This window comes from Neomonachus schauinslandi, chromosome 7, assembly GCF_002201575.2.
Source record: "Neomonachus schauinslandi chromosome 7, ASM220157v2, whole genome shotgun sequence".
NCBI lineage: Eukaryota > Metazoa > Chordata > Mammalia > Carnivora > Phocidae > Neomonachus > Neomonachus schauinslandi.
In genome coordinates, this window is record NC_058409.1 from 82,851,604 (window position 1) to 82,872,439 (window position 20,836).

A 20,836-nucleotide genomic window follows, 5' to 3' on the forward strand; every position below is an offset into this window, starting at 1 on the left:
ATCCATCCAACTGAAAACCAGAAGACGTGGCTTGAAGTCCCTGCCTTGCCATTTAGTAGCTCGTTAAACTCTTCTGAACCTTAGTTTCTTTCATCTGCAAGGATCCATTCCAGTTCTAAATTCCACAATATTTAAGATATTGCTTATCGAGTCTGAAAAATCACAAACATAAGATCTCAGAAATTACCTTTAGGATTCTCATACTGCACATACTGTAGCACATAAACAACCCAATTTGATCATCAACCACCAGCATTTATTGTGCAAGCAAAAGGTTTATCATCACTGCCTTGCAGGTGTGAGAGGATGCATATTTTCAAACACCATTCAGTAGAGGTGGCTTTACTTGCCCCGTCGTAACTGAATTTTAAATCACTGTTAGTACTTAGCACTAATTACCACCATGCTGTCTGGTTTTCACGAGGTTAAACACTGTGTCAGGTTGATAAGTTATGTATTTTTAACAGTCTAGATTGCCTGCTTTCTATAGAATGGTGCCACTGGCAAACAGCCAAACAGATTGGTACCTTCATATGATTGGCCATTGGAAAGCTACATGCCCATTGAAGTGCTTATGTAGCCTGCTTCCTGTAGTAGGTCCCACTTTAGGGTCTGGCCAACTCATTTCCTTCCTCTTTCAGGAAATAAAGTATCATTTTTCGTACCAGCTTGATTCTGGACCAGGCGGTTTTCTGAGCTGTGAGTGTGCTGAGCAGAGAAGGGCTGCTTCCAAAGAGGTATCTGTAAGATGCAGACGGGGCTTGCATTGCTCTGAGGGGCTGACTTTGTGCTCATCATTCTCCATTCTCTTACTGGCTTTCCTGTAAAAGCCAGAAAGAGAAGGGCTGGCTGCCAAAGATGGTTTGAATCTTTATCTGGCAGATGCCAAAATCAAAGAGGGAGGAAAAGAGATAGACTGTAACATTTACTGAGTACCTCCTATTGTTGCCAGTCACTGTTTAACTCATTCAATGCTCATGAAGTGACATTGGACATGATGGAATCCATAAGCCCAAACAACGTGGTCAGCACTCTGTCTCCATCTCCCAGCTCTCCTTTTCCCTGTTTGGCTGTTCTCACGTGGGCTCTCTTCGTGCAGTAGCAAGATGGCCACCAGGAGCCCCACTCTCATGTCCTCTTAGCTTTGCAAGCCCATGGATGGAAGACTTCTCCTTCCCCCATCTGTACAGCAATCTTGGGGAGATTCAGATTGGCCTTATTCTGTCACATGGTCATGATTGAACCAATCACCCCTCTGAGGCATGGCAAGCCTGTTCAGGAATCAGCGTGGTACAGTGGTGGCCAACCCCAGCATAGAATGGGGGAGAGATTTCTGTAAGGAACCAAAAGAAGAGGAGTGGCAACCCTTGTTAGAAAAACTCTGTCTGTCAAATAGCTACCCCAGACCACGGCAATGAGCTATGAAGGATAATGGTGGTTGAGTTGTCACTTTGAATGCTTCTTCTAGAAGAATTGAATCAAGAACCAAAAGGGAAAGTTAAGAGCCATATACCAAGTCTCAGTGCAAACATGTATTACTATACATTTATCAGACAAGCTACATAAATCTTTTTTCATCTTTTTTTCCCTTTTTTCATCTTTTGATGACTCTTGTGCAGAAATGGCAGTTAGCTTTCTCTTGGATACATATGTAGTCATCTAGATTTAAAGGCATATGGTCTATCTTGGATCGTTTACAGATTGTAAGATGGCTCCGAAGCCAAACTTGCTGCTTATTTCATGCCCTGCACATTTAATTACTGCTTGATGTGAATGAAGCATTTTATCCGAAGATACGTGCTGCTGAAATTTTCGCTGGGTTGAGTCATAAAACAGTTTTCAACAGATTGAGGCAATCTTAGAAGGAAGTTTGTGAAGAAAGTTGGCTTGAACTATCCCACTGTAAATCATAAATGTTTTGAATCAGTCTGATCACTGCTAGATTAAGATGACAAATACAAGTGATCCTAGTTTAGTACTTTTCTAGAAAATTCTAAGGCTAAAAAGCAAAATTACTCTATTGGGGTTAGTCAGTATTGGTAAATGGTTAACTATTAACAGGTAGGTTCTGAAAGAAGGAGGGAATTTCCCCCAGCCACTTCCTTTTTTGGGTTACACTTTAGTTTGGCACAAACTAATTTTTCTGCAGTACAAGTTGTTTTAGTTCCACTCTTTGGCTTTTCTTCCATGTCTTCATGTGAGTTCAACCATCCCTCAAACTGGTCTTCTTAGGTGGTACTAGCCTGGGCACGGAAGAAGCAGTAACTGGGGAGACTGTATAACCTGGTGTTTCAGCAGAAGAAGAGCTCATGAGTTCAGGTGGTTCTGTCTCATGGGTTGCTCTACCAACTTCTAATTATGTAAGCATAAATGTAGGGAAATATCCAGGCTTATGGTGAGGACTGGTAAAACAATCCTAGTAAACTGCCACAGTATCTGGCCACTGTCCTTCATATCAAGTGGCTACTGCATCATTCACATTCAAGGCTCCTGTCTGTGCACATTCTTCGTATTGAAGCACTTGAGTGGTAAGGGGTTGTTACTGGCCACTTCCGGCTCCTGTATACCTCCTCTGCACAAGCCTCCACTTTTTGCTTCTCTGCTGCCTTCCCTCCATGCAGTATAACTCGGTCAAAATACGAAGAAAAAAAAAAGATTTTATCCAGGTTCTGATTCTGAGAAACAGAGTGGAGAAAGTAATTTTTTTTACTTCTTTAAACTCCTCTAAAGCACAGCATGCTCTCTCCCTGCTTCTGAGTCTTCACGCAGGCTGTTCCTTCAGTGAGGAACACTTTTCCCCTTGTATTTGGTTGATGAGCCTTCTCACAATCAAGACCTTAGTTTACCTTCCTTTCTCTCCAGAAAGCTTTGCCTGACTCCTGCCCCGAAGCCAGGGTTCGATGCTGCATCTACTAGGTCTTCTCTGCCTCCTAGCACTTTAGACTCCCTTACCATAGCAGTGTTCACAGCAGTGTTTACCTCGGGTGACTGACTCTGGTAGAGACTGCAAGTTCTAGGAAGGGCAGAGATCATGTCTGCCTCATTGATCCATATTGATCATTGTGCTGTTGGCACCTAGCACAGTGCCTGGCCAAGAATAGGCACTCAATAAATGTCCCTTCCTTGGAAACACATGTCAGTTCCTTTTCTGGAAGGGGCTCAAGGATCATTTGCTCTTTCGTATTTCCTCAGTTATCTGTCTCCTGGAGCAGCGCTGCTATTATGGTGGAAATGTCCAATGGCTGTGCTGGCTAGCAAAGTAGCCACTAGCCACATGCCACTATTGAACATGGGAAATGTGTCTAGTGTGACTGAGGAGCTTACATTAGTTTAATTTAAGTAGCCATATGTGCTATCATATCAGCCAGCACAGTCCAAGAGCCTGAGGTTTTTTTTTTTTTAAGATAATATATATATATTTTTTAAGGTTTTTATTTATTTATTTGACAGAGAGAGACACAGCGAGAGAGTTCGGAACACAGCAGGAGGAGTGGGAGAGGGAGAAGCAGGCTTCCCGTGGAGCTGGGAGCCCCATGTGGGGCTCGATCCCAGGACCCTGGGATCATGACCTGAGCTGAAGGCAGACGCTTAATGACTGAGCCACCCAGGCACCCTGAGCCTGAGGTTTTATTAAAGGTTTCTTTCCAGGAGCTGTAACTTGAGGAACTTTCACTTTTTGGGAAGATGGAATTGTCACAAATCCAGAAGACTGGAAATAGCACCAAAGTTTATTTAATGTTTGGAAACAAGTTCCCAAATAACACATACGTTGCATAACTTGTTGGGTGATGTAAGCATCTGAGTTTTTGGCGAAGCAGCACAGTGTCTGGGTCAGCATGCCTCTCTGGTACCTTACAGCTGTGTGATTCGGGCAACTCACTTGACATCTTTGCCTATCAATTTTCTTATCTATAAAATGGAGGTGATAATAGTTTCTCCCTCAAATTGTGTTAAGTGACAGTGTGTGTATATGTGAGTGTGAGTGTGTAATAAAGTGTTTAGTATAGTGCCTGGCACATAGTATGTTCTCAAAAATGCTAATCACCATGACTGATTATTCTATTCTTCCATTTCTAAATCAGCATGGCATTTAGATATACAGAGGTATATGTATATGTGTCTATATACCCCCCGCCCCAAATATACCCACTGCCTTTGCTTCGTGTAAGTTTTGATCAGGCAGAATAGGCATATGAGTGTGAAGTGCTAGGAGAAGATTAGAGAATATGTGTGATAGAGTGTTAACCTGGACCATTATTAGGGAAGGTGACTCATTTTAGAAAGGTAAAATATCTTGAAATGTTATTTCTAAAGAGCAACAAAGTTTGAAGTGGGAGTAGAATTACTGCTTGCAGAAAGGCTTTGTTGCCAACATTTCTATGTTGCTCCATTTGTGTTCATCTGTCCAGGTTGCCCTTTTGCCATCCTCCCAATAGGCAAAATGTTGAGTGGGTAGCTGCCTTGTACCATGCACCAAATGGACTGAAATGAGCTGAAGCATTGAGTCCAAAATCCAACCTTCAAAAGAGTTTTACTACTCAAATCAGTGTGCTATACAATGTTTGTGTGTTCTTAGTGTCCCTTTGCTCCATTATTAGGAAACAATGTAAGCAAGGGTGGGAGACAGAAAGTTTCTAGAATCGGTAGCTGATTTGCAAGCCCGAGGAGTCTGCATGAAAGGCAGCAGTAAAAGTCAGTCATCAGCTCTGATATTTATAGTGAGGGGGAGGAAAGAAAGAAGAGAAAGCCATGAAATGTTATCAGCAAGTCAGAGAAATAAAGCTATTCAATATAACTCATACCTTACTACCTCTTCTTCATTTTTTAAAAAAATTTATGTATGCTGTATATGTGGGGTCTTTTTTTTTTTTTTTAAGAAATGGAAACAAGAAACTGTCCTCCCTCTGATCAATGGTGTGTGGTAAGTTACTATATTCTTTTGATACAAGAAATTGAAATGAACTAACCATAAATGCAGAATGAGGAGATCTAAAGAGCAATATGAGGCTTCCTTTGTTGTTTTCTTTGCTTTAATTTTATGTCAGAAGTTGAGGAATCATAATGAATTTCAAATAACCTGCCTGGTCCCAATACCAAACTGTTGCATACTATTTTGCAACTTGAGATGCATCTTAAAAACTATCTTTTAAAATACATTTGGTAGGGTGAGAAGACAGAAAAAAACAGAGTTCTCACATGATATTAGAAGAATATCTAGCAGCTTGCAAATTAGGAACAATACAATATTGTACAAACAGCAAGCATTCATTTTATTGTCAATATTCACAAACAAAAAAATAGCAATAGTCTCAGAGGCTATGAAAACTGTTGAAACCACTGAAATGCCACAGAATTGGGGAGTTTTAACATGCCCCCATGAATTGTCACTATTGGAAGTCCAGAATTATCTGGACTTAATGCTTGTTTTTGTAACTTGGATTTATTATTATCCTGGGAGATTAAACCATGGTGTTTGGAATTCTAATTGACCCTCCACGCTTGGAGATTATACTACCTTATACTACTGAGCAACTGGAAAGCAGGTAAGCATTTGGGGGGAAACATGCTCAAATATTTGACCAAACTCCCCTTTAAATGTCTTCTTGGGTCTCTGAAAGGCATTCGTCTTAGAACTGAAACTGCTCCTTGGATTAGAATGAGGTCCCTTTGGGAAGGCTTATAAAAGAATTTGCTTTTGCAAGGCCACGGGGTTCCCACTGCAATTAACCAAACCAGCGGCAGTAACAGAACTTAAGAGTCTGAAGGAAGAGTAGCTCTCTCTGCCTGTTATTTTGCATGTGAGAGATCTGGAACCCCAGAGGTTGGAGGCCTTGCCCAGCCCACACAGTAGTCAGGGGTAAGGCTGGTCCCAGAATGGCACTTTCTAATGCTCATCTAGTATTCCTTTGACCACAGCATGCTCCCTGGAATTCTATGGTATCCAGCATCTACTCCAATGCCTGGCACACAGCAGGCTCACAATAAATGTGTATTGACTAACTGAATGGCCTGAGAGCCTTATATTTTCAAGAAATCATTTTAAATTAGTTAAAAGTGCTGAATAAATCTGGTTTTGGGAGACACTAGCCAAATGCTAATGAGACCATTATGAACAAGAAGAGGGGGTAATTGGCGGCTCGGTCAGTAGAGCATGCTATTCTTGATCTCAGGGTCATGAGTTCAAGCCCCACATTGGGCCTAGAGCTCACGTTAAAAAAAAAAAAAAGAGAGGGGCTACTGAATAAAAGAAACAGGAGGAAATAATTAAACTGTAGCCTATAGTAACAGGTGAAACTTATCTCATGATGGAGAGGGGCTGGGAAAGGTGGTAACTTGTGACTATATCAGAAGCATTAAAACATTCTTGGCTATGATGCAGAAAAACATAGTGTGAGATTCCTTTGCTTTCTGCTGCTATTCAAACAGCAGGTGTGTGCTCAGAATGGTTCTTTTAGAGAAAACAGGGTGAAATTTTGACATCAAAAGGTCTTGAGATAACCACAGTAATGAGAATGACCACTGGGGAAAGAGCATCCCTCTTTTGGACTGAATTAGAATATATCTATTTTGAGCATTTTTATTCAAAAAAATGGAAATTTTGCTTAATTTCCATTTATCCTGTTCTAAGTTTACCAACCCTGCAAAGCAGAGGTATGATTGATCTTAAAATGTCAATCTCTCACCTAAGGAGAGGAAGAAAAGATTTATTTAAAGAATAAAATGTCATAGGGGTTCTTAGGAGAAAAGCTCCTGGGTTTGGATTTTGTCTTGACAGCCAGCCTTCCAAGTGAGTAATTTTGCCTCTCCATCCATCTTGCAGCAGCTCCCCAGATAGCTATGAGTGCAGACATCCACATGAGCAAATGTTTGCATGTTTTAGGCTCCTTTTTGGCAGTTCATCTACCTGGGCACTGACTTTCAGGAAAGAGTTCTTGTTACCAAAAGAAAAAAGTCCTCAGAACTTTGGGAAGATAATAAAACTCTACTCTTGAATACACTCATACCAATAAAAACTCATCCACTAGGCTGGGTTTGGGATAAAGGAGCTAGAACTCAATGTCTTTGGTTTAGTCCTAGGGGATTCAGGCAGCCAGTGAAACCTACAATTTGGAGAGCTCACCTGAGTACAGTTTAAAGTATGAGTGGGTATCAAAAATGTGAATGGATTCATCAGAGGGCCTGAAGAATTCTCAGCATCTAGATGCAGTCTGCACTCTGAAGGTTTAATATATGCATTATGCTGTATATCCAGCATTTACAGCTGTGCCTGCCTGGCACATCAGAGGTATTTGATGATTATTTTGTTAAAATAATTCAGCATTAAAATTAGAGAAAATCTCCCACTGGTTTAGATATGGACAGAAATTTATATTGCTTATTAAAATGTAGCCATTATTTCATGACCCTGGGAACTAAAAATAAAACAAGCAAAAAATGAATTGAGATTAAGAATTCCTCATATCAGTGAGGTCATATGATACAAACTGAGGGTTGCTGGAGTGGGGGGTGGGGTGGGAAGGATGGGGTGACTGGGTGATAGACACTGGGGAGGGTATGTGCTCTGGTAAGCGCTGTGAATTGTGCAAGACTGTTGAATCTCAGATCTGTATCTCTGAAACAAATAATGCAATATATGTTAAGAAAAAAAAAAAGAAGAAGAAGAAGGTAGCGGGAGGGGAAGAATGAAGCGGGGGAAATCGGAGGGATAGACGAACCATGAGAGACGATGGACTCTGAAAAACAAACAGGGTTCTAGAGGGGAGGGGGGTGGGAGGATGGGTTAGCCTGGTGGTGGGTATTGAGGAGGGCACATTCTGCATGGAGCACTGGGTGTTATGCACAAACAATGAATCATGGAACACTTCATCTAAAACTAATGATGTAATGTATGGGGATTAACATAAGAATAAAAAAAAAAAGAGAAGTAAAAAAAAAAAATGAATTGAAAAACACCTTGAGGTGTTGTCTAAATTGGCCTTCTGTTTCAGAAAAAAAAGTCTTATTCAAGTCACTCTAGATTAATGAATTCTATTACTGAAGACCCTTAGATGGAGAATGGCAGTATATAAAAGTCCAGTGACTGGTGCCTTGGTTTTCTTTGTGTGAGGGCAAACAATTCCTGTTCTTGACATTTTCTGTATTTCCCAGATGATGGGCAGATTAATGGCACCCCTTGTCATTGCTCTGACTGGCTGTAGGGATCTCTAGTCATCCTGACAGCCTGGAAAACTAGGTTCCTCTCCTCATCCTTGCAGTCATTACAGAGGAGCAAAAGGCAGAAAGAAGAATCCCCCTCATAGCAGAAAATCAGACCAAGGAAGAACCACTCTAAAGATAAGAATCTACAGCCTGCTCTCACTCTTAGGGAGCCTGAGGAAGGAGCCAGTCTCTCTAAGGACCACCAGGCTGCCAGAACAGAAGTCTCATTTGTCCTTTTAAAGATGGGGAGGGAGAAAGGGCATAGGTGAGAACACAGCCGTAGTTGGCTATTCTGAAACAATTTGGAGAGTACGGCTCTAAGAAAGAAAAAAAGGGAAAGGGAGCCTACTATGGCCTGAATGTTCGTGTCTCCCCATAATTCATATGTTGAAATCCCAAGCCCCAAAGGTGATGGTAATAGCAGGTAGGGCCTTTGGTAGGTGTTTAGGTCATGAGGGTACAGCCCTCATGAATGGGATTAGTGCTCTTATAAAAGAGAGCCCCCTTGCTCCTTCCACCATGTGAAGACAAAGAAAAAATAAGTCTGCAACCTGGAAGAGGGCCCTCACCCAACCTTGATGGCACCCTGATCTCAGATTTCCAACCTGTTCGTCTGTGAGCCATAAATTTCTGTAGTTTATAAGTGACCTAGTCTGTGGTATTTTGTTGTAGCAGCCTGAACTAAGATAGGGCCCAACTAAGAATATTCCTCATTAATTTTCTAAAGAGTTAGTCCACCAGGAAGCCAACTATTCTTACTTTCCAAATAAGGCAAGTTTCATTCATTTATTTATTCAAATTCAGTAAACAAATATAGTAGTTCAGACCAATATTATGGATTGGCTTGGTAAATACCTCTCTGCTTCTTAGCAGAGAATCGAGCAAGAAATTTACATGCGACTTAAGACTGTTCTAAGTAACTTCTTTTTTTTTAAAGTTTATTTACTTAAGTAATCTCTACACCCCAACTCATGACCCCAAGATCAAGAGCCACACACTCTTCCGACAGAGCCAGCCACGCACCCCATAGACTGTTCTAAATAATCTGTAGGTTACATAGTTCCGTGCTTATGGTCCAAACATATCAAGGACAAAAGGAATTATCTCAAAATAAAATCACCCTTCAAAAATTATTAAAGAGATCTGGAAGATGTTAAATTGAAGCTTAACATCAAGTCAGGGTCTGAATATACCAGAACTGCTATGTCTTAACAAATTTACTCCCCTAGGTGCCCCTAAAACTGAAAATGCACAGGCCTGCCGTTTGCCAATGGCTGTAGGGAAATACTCTAATATATTTGAAATCTGCCAAGAAAACAGTTTGCCCTTTCAGTTATGTCTCATTTTATGTTTTTGAATTTTTAATAAGTTTTATTGATTCTTGTTGACCATTTTTCTATGACACACTGAGAAAATTGTTTTAGAATTTTCTCTCTAAACACCCTCCATAAAATTTAATTATATTGCTTTTCATTTGTATAGTTCTTGGATGTTATTTTCCCCACTTTGTGTCAATGACTCATCATAGGAAAAAAAAAGGTTCCCATCCATTCCTTACTTGGTATCTATATGACTGTAAGGGAAGACATTGGTTTTATCCACAAACTACTGTAGCCAGATTGTTGCAGAAATATGAATTAATTAATGCAGAACTGATGTAACACTGTTACCAGGAACCAAAGAGTTAAATTCAGGATCCAAGGTAATTCCTATTAATGAAAGTGGGATTTGTGTCTGAAGCATGGTGGGGTATTAAAGTGTAAGAGGGAGGGTGGGATGGAGAGACAGAGAAAACCTCACCACAGCACATGGAAGTTTCTCCTTAGGAGAGCCTTGTGGCTCATTGTGCCTGTCAAGTAGGCTAATGTGCCTGTAAATTTCCTCTGACAGAAAACACATCACAGCAGCACCACCAGAAAACAACACAACCAAACTGTGGAAGACTGAAAGCCCAGCGCTTTCAAGGGTGATCAGAATGTAAGAGAGTAAAAAAATACAGTGCATTGAAAATAAACAAAGGCTGGGAAGAAATGAGATCACTTTCTAAGAAAAAAGCATTTATCATTTATAGGCCAAAGGAAATGCTTCTCCCACAGCCATTTTTTATGTATTATTTGGCAGTCTCAGTTCAAGGTCAAAAATATCAGAGGGCAAAAGGAATAGGACTCAAGATTTAAGATTTGTCATGACTGGCTTTGTAATTGCATAAATATTAAATATGTAGAAATAATTGTAAGCACATTATCTCCACATCTCCCCATGTTGCTTTAATTTTTAATGTAATCTTTTATCCGCGTTTTCCTCAGCTGGCTGTGGGTTTGTGATTTGCATAGCTAGAATGATCTGGTGCCATCAATTTAGTAATGAAGTCACTCATTGAGCAGAAGAGGCTTCTAAAGATTATACAAAGCTGTAGGAAAGAAGGGTGTGGAAATGAAATTTTATGTTTCAGGTAAATGGGAAGTTTATTTTACAGCACATTTTCCCATTGTACATCTACAATGGCCACTTTAAAATAAATTTGGAAAACAGAGAAGAGGGGGGACAAAGCACCCACACTTTCATCATCCTAACTTATTGGTGTTGTATATTCTGGTCTTTTATACCTATGCACATATATTTTTAACACAGATGTAATCACTATGTGTGTGTTTATAAAATTTTGTATCCTCCTTTTTTCTCTTATTAACATGGTTATCATAACTATAACTTTTATGATTGTAAAATAATAATAAAAAGAAAAGTCCATAATTTACTCAGCCACTCAGTTTCTGGTGTCTAGCATAGCAGAATGGTTAAGCAGCTGACACTGCAGCCAGATGAATCAAATACCAGCTCTGCTACCTAACTGTGTGGATCTGGACAGGTTAGTGAAGGCTGCATCTCAGTTTGCTCATCTATGAAATGGGGGTAATAACAGTGCCTCCATGAGAGTGTTCTGGTGAGAGTTAAAGGAAATAATCCATGAAAAGCACCTAGCCCAGCTCTATTATACAGGAAGGACTAAAACAAAGTGTTATTGAAAACAAGAAAGTCAAATACATTACAGTACGTTTCAAAATTAACAAAAAAAAGTTTCAGTCCTACAGAGTCTCCTGAGACCTTGCCATCACCCCACAAGCTCCCTTGTGCCTTTTACTAGTAACAACTCCCCACCTCCACTGCTAACCAGATTTTGATCGTTAACATTTCCTCACTTTGCTTCATGCTTAACATGTTTCCTGAAAAATATAGCTGTTTGGCCTCTTACTGAACTTGATGTAAATGGCATCTGTCTGTCTCTCCCTCTCTCTCTCCCTCTCTCACACACACATATTCACATACACAATATCATTCTGTATTTAGGAGGCATACAATCCAAGGCTTGATTTTGTTGTGATGAAGAAAGGTTTGGACAGGGAGCCAGAGAGCTTGGCTTCTAATCCAGTCTCCACGAGATCCCAGGCAAATCTTTTTGCTTCCCTGGGGCCTCCATGTAAAATGTGTGCATGTGCTAAGTGTCTTTGAAGCTTTGGAGTACTAAATTGTTAAGCCTTTCCTATTTGAGTATTGTGTTGGCATATGAGAAACCAGAGCCAAAGAGAATCCAGAGAAAGACCTGGGGCCTGCTGGAAATAAGCCTCCTCTTCCCCCAAATCATGCCAGTAATAGTGTCAGCAAACAAAAGACTATAAAAAAAATGAAAGTGATGATCCTACACCACAAATAATTTTCTCTTCTCTGATATGTGCACATTTAGATATATTATTGGCCTTAGTTATCATGTGCATGGACATTTTCCCCAAGATAAGTCATAACCATAAAGATTTTAATGTCAGGAGTTTGGAGTTCAAATAAATAATTACATATTATAGGTTTTCCTGGACAGAGTCAGTTTTAAACATCTTCACTGATTCTAAGTATTTCTTTTATGTATTTCTGTATTTGCGTCTGGATTTCTCCCAATACTGCCCGTAGTAAATACTGCAGGTTGGCTCACTTAATGTCCATTCCACCCTCAGCTTCTGGCGTCTTTCATAATGCAGAGACTGGAAGCTTACAACAGTTTCTAGACTTCTTTGCACCTAGAGCTATGGATATGAATTAGGTCTGCAATTAGATATATTCATGCAAGATTTAGAAAACATAAGAGAAGTTGGGCCATCTCCCTGACCACTCTTGGCTGTATTTCCCTAATAATTAAAGTCACTGAAACATTTTTCTGAAGCAGTGTTCCATGGCCCATTATTCAGCCCCCTGAAAGACAATAAGCAGTTGGGACAGCAGTAGCTTTCTGGCTCTGCCTGCTATCATAGGGTTATGTTACTGATACTCATATTCTAAAAGTCCTCAGCAGTCATAGCTCCGCCAATAGGTCAACTCTGTATTGTACTGGAATCATTGATTTTCAGAGGCTCTGTCTGTCACTCACTTCTCCAACCTTAATCATTCATTTTTGTAAGCACCCTCTATTAAATACTTTCCTTCGTGAAAATACCTAAAATTTTTCTATTTGTTTACACTGAACCCTGACTGATACACATCCTAATTGTTACTTTAGAAAATCTGTTCACAAGGTATAAAGTATCATAACCCTGTAGAATGCTGTATTGAAAAGAGAAGTTTCGAACCAAGAAAAAACAAGCTATACCATTTAGTATCTATGTGTCCTAAAGCAAGTTGTCTAACTTCTCTGTATCTATGTCCTTTCTAAATAAAATAGATACTAACATACTAATCTTACAGAGTTGAAAGAATTAAATGAGGCAGCACAGGTAAAGCACCTAGCATACACTGGTCATTCATTATATAGAGTTTATTTCTTTCTATCCCCATATTGGACTTTCTTGAGTAATTAAGATGATTAGTAAAATAATTTTGGGGGAAATTCTCTTTAAAGGACTTATAAAAAAACACACTCTTATAGGAACATAAAGATTCACAAAGACAAGAGGAATAGCTTTAAATGCCATTCAAGAGCAAACAGACTTCTATTATGAACCAGAGCAATCCATTATGAGTACTACCAATTCACCCCAACTAGTGGCTCAAGGCCCAAATAATCATTAATTCATTCAACGAATATTTATTAAGCATTGACATTGCTAGACATGACTTTATTCATTAAGATACAGTGATAAATCAAAAGGTCCCCAACTTCCAGGAGCTTGAATTCTACTGGAAGAGACAGACATAAAGTAAGTCAATAAATATTTCAAATAGTGAGAAACACTATGAAGAAAAGGCACTCTTTCTTTAGCTCTCTTTCCCTTACCTTCTCAGAAGTTTATTATGTTACTTGACTCATCCTCATTCTCAGCTTCATGGAAGGGAAAGCATAAGGAGGTGAAGATTATGCCAACAGTGTCATGATTCTCTTAGGCAGACGAGTAGTTTCAGGATCTGTGAAGGGTCTGGGGCCTGTCACTGTTTCATGGATACCAGAAGAAAACACGAGATGCCTGGATTAGAGACAAAAAAGCATGTCAAAGCAGCATAAGCATGATATTGGTGTTTCCCATATCTCCCAAATCCCAGAGGGTCTAAAGGAAGGGGTCCAGATGGGTGCCATACACATAGCGGATTTCTGTCATAGGCCAAAGAATACTGAACTTGGAGAATTTACTGCTTTTATAGTGTTTGGTAAGCAAGCCTGCTCTTGGTTTGGGAGAAGATACTACTTGGTTGCTCAAGGTTGTTCACTGCAAACACAATCCTGAAATTGACCCAAGTAAAGAGTAGCCAGGGGTCTTGCACTCTTGGCACACACAGAAATAATGTGTAGAGGTGCTCATGGCCCAACGGATAGGAGATAAAGTGATTGCACCCTCCAACCTCTATAGTTTTATGCAATTATAAGTATAAAATTTTCTTAAGTACTTAACCCCTTCCAAACCTTAATCTTAGATATGATGTAGTTAGGCAACTGAAGAGTTCAGTCAGACTTAGAATAGCAGTTGGCACAGGAAGAAATAAATTGTCCAGTTTTACCAAATATAACCTGAGGCTCTTGTATAGACATAGACCCTCTCATCATCAGAAGAATGGAGCCAGACCTCATACCTTCCAGAAACCTCACCCCAGGCTCTATTCCTGTTCAAGATTACATTGATTGCCCATTATAACAAACCTCAGATGCAAAAATCTATTTCTGTAGGTAGGGAAAATAGTGTATGTTCCTACCCCAAGCACTCCTCACATGGCCATTGTTCTTGCATTCTGATGCAAATGACTCTTGCTAGATCATCCTCACAGCTCTCTTTTCTTGGGCTCTCAAGCCATGGATCAATACCAGGGAGAGAAAATTGTAGACTTCCTCCATGACATATCAGTGCTGTCCAAATTATCCATGTGAACTCCATTATCCACTTCCTGTAATGATTATTTCAAATGTTCTCTACCCTACTCACTTCTTCATGGGACCGTTCTTCCCCTTTCCCAGAGAAAATGGAAAGTAACTAGGGAATGCTCTCTCAGTATGTCATTTGTTACCTCTTGTAATCCTACAGCACATGCTGAAAAATAGCCATTACTATCCCAATGTGGCATGTTGGAAAATGGAGCTTTGGAGATATCATATAACTTTCCTAAAGTCACAAAAGCTATGTGTCCTGGAGAAGGAACCAGATTGAATCTTTATGATATGGGCCCTGCCCCCATGCAGCTTCCAGATAAGGTAAAATAAAACTTCTCGTTTTTTTAAGTGTTCGTGTAAAAAGTTCTAGCCTCCTAAGCCACAGAAACATGTGCACTATAGAGAATGTTTGCTTTTACTTTTCCTAGATACATTTTCTCATATCATAATGATTAGATCTGTAGCTGTTTGTTTCCCTAATGACAGAGCTAATTGCTCTGATCCAAAGGGCGAATAAAACTCTTATCATCCCCAAAGCAAAATATTATATCCTGGGATAGGCACCTAGGTTAGTTCTGAAGGTGCTGGGGAGACTGGAGTGTTATCTTTATAGTTATTTAAATTCCAACTTGGAATGAGGCCCTAGAGCTTAGAAACATCTGGAGTAAGGAGGAGAGACTTTCAGGAGATGAGGAGGAACAGTTGCATCCTTTATCTTTATAAACACAGAAAAATCACTTCTTGTCCCTTGTCTATAGAGTATCTGGCCACTCATGTAGAAAAATTTTCATTGGCTTTCATAATATCGCCCTAAGGGTAAGATCTGGAGCAAGGTGGGAGAGTGGAGCATGCAGTTCTTATTTATTCTGGGGTAGTAAGAAATCTGCCTCTGATCCAGAACATCTCATATGCTCATTCAAGGTAAAATGAATAAAGACAAATATTAAAAACACAATACTAGGGGCACCTGGGTGACTCAGTCAATTGAGCATCTAACTCTTGATTTCGGCTCAGGTCATGGTCTCAGGGTTGTGAGACAGAGTCCCGTGTTGGGCTCTGCGCTCAGCAGGAAGTCTGCTTGGGATTCTCTTTTTCCTCTCCCTCTGCCCCTCCCCCTGATTGCATGCATGCTCTGTCTCTCTGAAATAAACAAAATCTTCAAAAAAAATCCCACAATACTAGACATTTCAGAGAAGGGATAAGAACACAAATGCTTCCAGACCATGAAACAAATAGTTATAACAAATACCTGGTAATATTTGAAGAGATATAGTGTTTGAGCTTCTTTGTGTAGAATGAGTAGAAGTTTGCTGGTGGACAAGGCTGCTGAAAAGCATTCTAAACATAAAGAATTGTACCAAGGATCTGAGGTGCACCTTTGTTCAAGTTGTTATAATATTGGGTCTTTCTTCAAGGTACTTTATTTCCATATATCACAAAATTGTCATATTAATTTCATTAGAATAAGATATTCTACTGCCATCTTCCAGAAGATAGTTCTAATAACAAATTGACAATATCAGCAATACATACAGCATGTCTTAAAGATGTTCTATGTATGGTTTGTACAACCATACCCAGTGGCCCTGTCTGCTTGGCTCAACAGGAAGAAAGCAAATCGTTCAACATGACTAGCATGAGGACTGTGTGTGAAAGTGCAGGAGTAGGGGAATAGGCTGGATAGAAAGGCAGAGGTCAGAATTTGAAGAAATTTAGGGTTCATACTAATGTGATTAGAATTAGATGTGAAAGTGCTGGGAAACTACTGATGGATTTTAGGCAAGAACTAATGGAACTGACATTTTCATAAACCTAGAGCATAGAGCATTGGAAAAGTGGCAAAAGTAGGGTAAGATTAGTCGGGAGACCTGGTAAGAGACCAGAAGACCACAGGAGCTCTATGATAAGAAAGGATAGGGAGAAGGCTGATTTCTTTGGCCTCAGAGGGACTGGAGGCGGGGGGCGGGGGGGGGGTCTTCTTCCTGTCCAGAGTGATTCTCTCCTCCAGACCTATTGGTCCCCATCACTGTACCTTCTTCTCTACCACCTTGATCTTTCACTTAACTCTTCTTTTTCCTGTGTCTTCAATCTCTCTCTCCACTTGTTCCAACCCTGCAGGCTTTGGTTGCCCTAATATGCCAAAGTCTTGATTCTGCTCCCCCTGTTTTTCTGCACGAGTATTTCCCCCTGTATTAGAATGGCTTTACTCACTCTTCAGATTAGGAAAATACTACCCTTCTAACAAGTGGTTGAATAGCCCCTAAGCAGCAGTGTGGTAGCTAACAGAGCCACAAGGATCACTACTGAAGCTACTAGGTTCGCTTACCACACTTGCAGAGATTCAGCCAGTAAGATGACAATAGGCTCAACTGGATTAAGGTAATTTATTACTTATACAGCAAAAATAGTATCAGCATGGTGTCACCTCCCCACATCTCTAGTCCCACAGGATGATACTGAACTGGAAGGACCTAATGAGAGAGACAGGAGTGATGAGTTGATCTGTTCCTGAGAAGCCATCTAAACTACAGTCCGACAGTTTCTAGATTAACACAGAAGCTTGAAGCTTTAATTGAAGCCGGGTGGAGTAAGATGGAAAGTCCTATGCCCTACTGAAACTAGGGAGCTTGATGAGAAATGGTTTGATAGAAGTCTGCTGATCACAAGAAGCTTATCTCCTCTTGGTCATGGAGGAATTGCAGGGCATTCCACCAAGACCGATCAGAAGTGCCTTTGTGGCTTATGTGAAGACATGGAAGGTCATGTGGTGGCCGGGCTGTACACCAATAAGTCCACCTCTGACCTTTCATGTATTGAAGTAAGAATTATTTTCAGGAGTTTAGGACACCCATGAGATTACCTAATTAATTGTAGTGATTGATTATAGGGGCTTGGACCAAATATTTTCCATTCATTTTAGGCCACAGCAGATGAAAGTGACCGTGACTATGACTCCTATCAAGATGGTCAGGCTAACTTGAAGGATAAATTGTAAAAAGGCTCCACATCCAGAGCCAAGATGGTTAAGTATGTTTCAGGTGTTGTTGAGATTGACCTGAGAAAGCCACACTGCTTTCTAAGGTAGAAGATAATTGTTCCACCTTTCCTGATTCATTAATCTAAGTGCAGTAATAGGTGTTGGCATTTGAATATATTCTCCCTTGAATGCCCAGCAGGAGGTCCAGGGCAACATGATTGTTTATTATCATTTGCATTAGAGATTTTACACTGGTTTATGTTTGTCAGGCAAGTATAGGTCTGATGTCCACATAAGTACCCTACTGGGGGCATAAATTGTATTAGGAGTATAAGTGCCATTTATGACAACAAGGGTGGGTCAATTTTGTGTCCCTTATGGTGGACAAACTCCTTGTTTAAAGCTAAATAATCTCCTGCAAAGCAGGCTGCAGTGCTGCTCCTGCAGAGGACAATCTGGCTATGAGAGCCAACCAGCCTAGCCCTTATGGTATAGACTGTTCCAGGTGAACTAGAGTCTGCTAATACAGAAGTTTGTAGTGACTTTGGTCATGGCATTTTGCTGACATGGGGGTCAAGGTTTAATTCTTCAGTGTCTGAAGGAAAAGCTGTTAAGTTTTTGTCAGCAGGGTCAGGAGGGAATGATAGATGTAGCAATCAGTTAAATTCAGCAGTGGTGCTGGTCTGGAAAAAGCGTACAAGAGAACTTTTTTCTTAGATGATAGGGAGAGACCACAAGGGAGTAGGCTTGTCGGGGGGGACATATTAATACCCAGAAAGTTAATCTTGTTCTGTCATCTCAGGTGGAGGTCATCTATCTGAAAGGGCAATAGTCCTTAAAGTCTAAAAACTAAGGATCTAAGTCCTAACATCTAGGACTCTAGGATTTAAGTTAAAAATGGGTTTTCAAAGATTTATTTATTTATTTATTTATTTAAAAAAAGAATGGGTATTCAAGTTTACAAAGGCATTCTGAGATGATAGACCAGGCCAGGTGTCCTATAAGTGAGAGGCAAGAGAGGCTTAATGATTCTTTCCCCAACCCCTGACTTCCCAGGGTTTAGGGTATTCCTCTCCTACCAGCTGGGCTCTTCATTTCCTTCCATAGCCACATGATTGATATAACCAGTCTCTGCAGCAATCACTTTATTCTTTTTTCCAATCCTCATCATTTCTAACCCACACCATTTGCTCGGATTCATCTCTCAGTGGTTTTTTGTTTGTTTGTTTGTTTTGTTTTGTATAGCTTGTAGCATCCTAGAACTTGTCCCACCCTAAAGGTGGGGACTTGCCAGGACCACTTTAGAGTTATCATCTCATACTCATGATTTTCTTCTGTGCTGTAGTTCAAATATATCTTACCAAGGCATCTGAAATACCTGCTACTTCCAGTTCATCAGGTCCAACTAGCATAATGTTGTCATTATGAACTACCAGAATGAACCAGTGTGATGTTTTGTGGAATGTCAAGAGGATCAACATTTCTGTAGACTATATTAAGGAGAACTGATGTGCCCCTGAGGTAACCATGTGAAGGTATACCACTGGCTCTGTTAGGTAATAGCCAACTGCTTCTGCTGGTTTTTATAAATAAGTATAGAGAAGATGGCATTAGCTAAATCAGTAGCTGTGTAACAAATACCAGGTGCTGTGTTGATTTGTTCCAGCAAAAATACTGCACCTGGAACAGCGGGCCCAACTGGAATTACCTCCTGGTTAAGTTTACAGTAATCCACATTTTTCAAGATCCATATGACTTTTACACTGGCCAAACTGGTGGGTTAAATGGGAATGTGATAGATATCACCACCCCTGCTTCTTTCAAGTCCTTTCTGGTGGTATTGTTTCTGGTTTATGATCTTGAAAGATAGTGAAAATTCCAGGAGCGTCCCACTTGGCCTTCCCACTATAAAGGCACCCACCTCATGGGTTAAAAAGCCAATGTGGGGATACTGTCAGTTTTAGAATTGAGAAAATAACCACAAATTTCGTGTGTGAATCAAATGAACTAATAGAACCAACATGAGCTAAGACTTCATCTAAATACTGACCAAGGTAAACTCTAACTTTGGTTGGAGCATAAAAGTGGCATTTTGTAGTCTTAGGGATTAGCATCAGTTCAGATCCAGTGTCTAGTAAATCTCAAAAGATCTGCATATTTCCTTTCCTCCAGTGTACTGTCACTCTAGTAGGTGGCTACACAGCTCTTTGGGCAAGGCTTGGGCGAACATTTAAAATGTGTTTTGTAGCAATGGTGCAGGTCCTTCCTTTAAAAAAAAAAAGAATTGGTAAAATTATGTATTTTATATAATGTATTTAATCTAACCCATTATATCCAAAATATCATTTCCAAATATAAGCAATATGAAACATTGATATATTTTACTTTTAACAATTAAAAAATAGATGTTTATTATGACATTGTCCATAATGGCAAAAATCTGAACATGATCTGAGGAGTCCATCAATGGTACTACTGCTGTGATCTGTGCAAAGTCCCTCCTGAAGGAGATGCTCCTTCAGTCAAGGGCTTCTGGGTCTGTGAACTGGTTTAGGTCTGAATACCGCATGAGAGGCTGTGATTGTCCACTCTGCTGACTCAAGTTAAATTTTACCTACCTTAGAGCTATTATAAATAACAAGCAGTACTCTATTAGGCTGGCTATGTACTTTGTTCCTAGGGCATCTCTGTGGACTAAGGCATCTGATTGCCTGTACACACCTGCTGCCCTTTAAGGCAAATGTACCTACATCATATTTGGTGGTGCCCTCTGCTATTCTCAGGTCCTGTAATTTCCAGTGAAATCCAGAAGCCCATCTCAGTGGTGGCATCCTCTGTAGTCATACATAGCCTACAGAGGGGAACATCCATACAGATTTTCAAAGATGCATGTCTTCCTCTCACTAATTTATTTCTCAATTTTTCAGTGAAGGGAGTGTCTCTGGGCCTTTGATGGAATGCAGTTGAGGATGGGTATGCAGGTAGTATATGGTAAATCCAGTATAACATTTCCCTAAGTCTTTGGATTCCCTGTTCCACATGTCTGGGAAACTTGGGCACCTCAACCTCACAAATTGGGTCCAGATTTCCATCAATCAACCAAATAAGCTGTTAGAATCACCTCTAGCTGCATAAGCTGAAACATATAATTAACACCATAATAATAAATTTGGCTCAATATAGTGTTCTACAGTGTCCTCCTTAGTCTAACACCCTGAGAAGCCACTCCCAAACATGTTCTCCAGTTCTCTATGTACCAACAAGGTAAGTCATTTCTTCTGCCCATGTATCAATTTTGGTGTTTAAGTTATTGCTTCCTTCTCCAC

The 20,836-nt window shown here is 40.1% G+C and overlaps 1 long non-coding RNA gene across 2 annotated transcripts in view; it reads right to left on the reverse strand.

The window, feature by feature from the left end:
- LOC110588666 overlaps positions 1-20,836 on the reverse strand; it is a 164,034-nt gene that overhangs the window by 141,380 nt on the left and 1,818 nt on the right. For both annotated transcript variants that reach the window (XR_002480821.1, XR_002480822.1), the window contains exon 2: positions 13,454-13,640. This is a non-coding gene — a long non-coding RNA (uncharacterized LOC110588666). The remainder of the gene's footprint in view (positions 1-13,453; positions 13,641-20,836) is intronic.